Consider the following 3,775-nt stretch of genomic DNA (forward strand, 5'->3'; position numbering starts at 1 on the left):
AAGGGAATAGGTGCGTCAACACTAACAATGGGTCCCACGCGCCTGCTAGAGCCGCGGTTGACCAGGGAGGGCCCTTACTAGAGAGCTTCGTAGTTGTAAAGATGAATAATTTGACATGCCTCTGTGTAAAAAAAAGGAAAAACCCACATACATCGTGACGAATAATACATGGGAAACGTTTATACGCGGTCGACCGGCTGAGTTTTCGGCCGGTCCGCATCGCTCACGCACGCACGCACGCACTCGTCTGCAGGTGGGCCATACACGGATCGACCCGCACCGCTCAAGCACGACCTTATCTCTTCAGGGACAATGAGATCCATTCATTTCTTCCTCACGAACGAACACATCTCCTCTCGTCAACAAGCTCCACTTCCCCCCTCTTCCTTCATCCGTAGGTGCTTGCTCTCATCCATCGGCGACAAGCTGTGCCAGCCAGCCATGGCAACTTGTCGAGTAGCTACTGCTCCTTCGTCATGGCAAGTCGTCAGTCCCAGCGCCACACACAGGACCCACTCCCTCTTTTTCTGCCCTCGGCGGTTCATCGAGTCATTGCTCCTTCTCGAACCCCGCGGACCGCACCGGTGCTGATGCTGCCGACGACGACCACCCGCTGCTGCTATACGCTGTAGTGCAAGCTCCAGACCAAGTGGGCGGACGAGATGCTGGAACTGGCTTCAGCGGGAGCTACAATCGGCGGCAATTTTTGCTACGAGTGGGTTTTTGTTTTGCTGGAATCAGTAACTCTTTCCTAGGATCTGTAATTGAGGGTGTTGTTTGATGGAACCAACTTTAATTTTTGCTACCACCGTATATGTTTTTTGCTACCGCCATAGATGTTCTTTGCTACTATCGTCTTTTCAGTTTTTACTTTTTTTGCTGGATCCATCTCTTTCTACTGAAACCAGTTCCAATTTTTTTGCTACCATTGTCTTTGTTTTTTGCTGCCACTGCTTTGATTTTTGCTACCAGCTCCTCTTTTTGATTTTTTGTTGGATCCATCTTTTTGCTGGAACCAGCGAATTATTTTGCTACATCCAGCACTGATTTTTGCAGGAACCAGTCGTCCGTTGGCTACGACCGTCGGCGCGACAGAGCTACAAACAGGATGGAAAAATGCTACAACTGATATATAAATTTGCTATGGGTGGCATTTTTATTTGCTGGAACTAGTCGAGCGTCGGTGTGACGGAGCTGCATCCAGCAACATAATTTGCTACGTCCAGCATCTTTTTTTGTTGGAACCAGCACTAACATCGGATGGCCACACGACGTCATCGGAGTAACTACCACGGGCAGCTCAGGATGCTGCAACTGGCGGCCGAGGTTGCCCTGACTACGCCGGCGACACTACAGACGACTACATGATGCTTGGGACGGCGCCGTCTCCGCACTGCATCAGAGGCGACCTGTTAAAGGACGAGAGCGGATGGCCGGTGAGCGCGGGCGACCGGGGCGACGAGCGCGGGTGCGCCGTTGGCCGGCAAGCACGGGCAGCCAAGGACGAGCACCGGCAGCGGCGAGCGCGGAGTTCGTCATGGATGGGAGTTGCTGGTCAACTCAGAGCCAGATGTGAAGGGGAGGAGATGATGCAGGGAAATTAACGGTTGGAGGTGGCCTAATCCCAGGGCTGGGGGCCGACCGGTCGAAACTTTTGGCCGGCACGCTGGCGCCTAGTAGGCGCCATAATACATGGGAACATATTTTACTTGTTCTGCCTCTGAACTTTGTAAACACACTAGTTCTATTGCTGAGACCTACACCTACACAAAAACGATTGATGTCACTAAACAACACATATTGAAAAACTTGACAGGGCCCCTTATAGATAAGCACCTTTGAAGGCTTTCACGTCCAAGTGACAACAATGTAGTCGTTAGGTCTGGCACGCCTAATTTTAGTAGATTTTTCCGGAGTTTCTAGAAATTAGGCAAGACATTTGTTCCTACTATACAAATGGTTAAGTCTGTGCTTACAACACGTTCTCCGTCAACTACGAAGCGTCTGTGATAAATTAATCTTAAGATATTATACCGGCTCAGTTTCTGGAAGATGCTCATAGGGATAAGGTGTACTCATAGGGATGAGAGTATGCTTGCGTATGTGAGCGATTTCGATTGTACTGTGTTTAAAAAAAATCCATGCTTACAACAATAGATATCGAAACATCGGCTTGTGAAGTTAACGTGGCGCTTGAGGGCGGCGGCTAACCAGTTGCGTAATTGGTCGCCTGATCTAAAACTATTTTTAACAGACCACAATATATTAATTAATAAAGGGAAGTACAATCGAACATAGACGAGATAGGCTATGCCATGAAAGGTGTCTAGAATTTTTGCAGAAAGAACCTCAAATAGGAAATTACTACAAATAAGTCTCTTGAGATCCCTTCAATCAACCAGATCTGGAAGCATCGTTGACCGCCTGCGCCGCCAAGACACACACCAGAGATGGATACGGAACACCATCAAACCGAAATCTAGGGCAGCGCCATAGCCTTGAAGGCGTTGAAGAGCCGAAGACCAAACCCACGGAACAAGCACTTGGAGGTGTGGCGTGTTGGTCGAGGACGTTTCCACGCCGACATAGATCCAAATTTGACGCATCCCACCATTGTTGTCGGGGAAGAATGCCAGATCCATTGCCATGCCACCAACATTGAACAGGTACCAACATATCCCACCAGTCAGCGCTGCCATGAATGGAAACAACCGCCAGGCACATGAAAACATAAATCCCACCACTCTGAACGAACAATGAGCAAACGAGGCCATCAGCTTAGTAGTGTCGCCTTAGAGAATGTCATTGCGGTGAGGAAAGACCGAAGACGCCTTATTTGAGCAGCATGAACCTCACCAAACGGGCGCTACTAGACGAAGACGAGACCCTAAATCTATGGACCAGCTAGAAGTGAAATGGGAGCCCACTCCCCTCCACCAGTCACCAGAGCGGCGAATAGAGAGGGGTGGAGATCACCTCCTCACCGGCGTCGAATGGGAGGGTAGAAGTTGCCACTTCTATCGCCAAGGGAAGAGAGGGAAGCAGTTCGTTTCTGATCTGAAACCTTTTTCCTTATAGGAACCATAGCATCCAGAAAAACATAAAAGTAACATTCACAAGTTTACGGACAAAGTACGGGGCCTCCTCCTCCCCACGAGCGACTGCAACAACTAGGGTTTTCACGCCCCCAATGCGTGATCTGCCTCGCCTCTTGTGGCTTTAGGGCCATGGAGGGGCGGTGGATCCCAGCCCTTGCTGGTGGGAGGGCTCTTACTCTGTTTTTAGGTGTTTTTTTTAGTTTGTTCAGGGTTTGTATCCTGCTCATGAACGTGAGGCGATGTCGGCTCCCTAAATATGGAATAAGGTTCTTCCCAGCAAGCCTCTGCCCCGGCAGTCCGTCTAGCATCGTCATAGGGCATGTGGAGGTGTGTCTCTGACGAATCCTGTGGGATTCGATGGGTGTTTGTCTTCGGTGGATCTGTATGGACCAATATTCATTCATCTATATTCGTGTGTCTACAGGTCGGATCATTCTGATCCAAGCGTCTCTTCATCGGCGACAGTTGTTGTTTTGGTGTGCTGGTCCTTTGGGGACTTATCACAACAGCTTCCCGTGTGTCTACTATAATAAGTTTTGCCTTGCTCCGAACGGGAGGGGTGACGATAGCGGCACGTCTTCGATTCGCTCCAGTGCTTATATTCGTCGCTAGGTGGTCTACGGATCTGAATGTAAGTTTTCTTTTACTTCTATTGTTCTTTGTACTGAGATGATGCT

This window comes from Triticum aestivum, chromosome 2D (assembly GCF_018294505.1).
Source record: "Triticum aestivum cultivar Chinese Spring chromosome 2D, IWGSC CS RefSeq v2.1, whole genome shotgun sequence".
NCBI lineage: Eukaryota > Viridiplantae > Streptophyta > Magnoliopsida > Poales > Poaceae > Triticum > Triticum aestivum.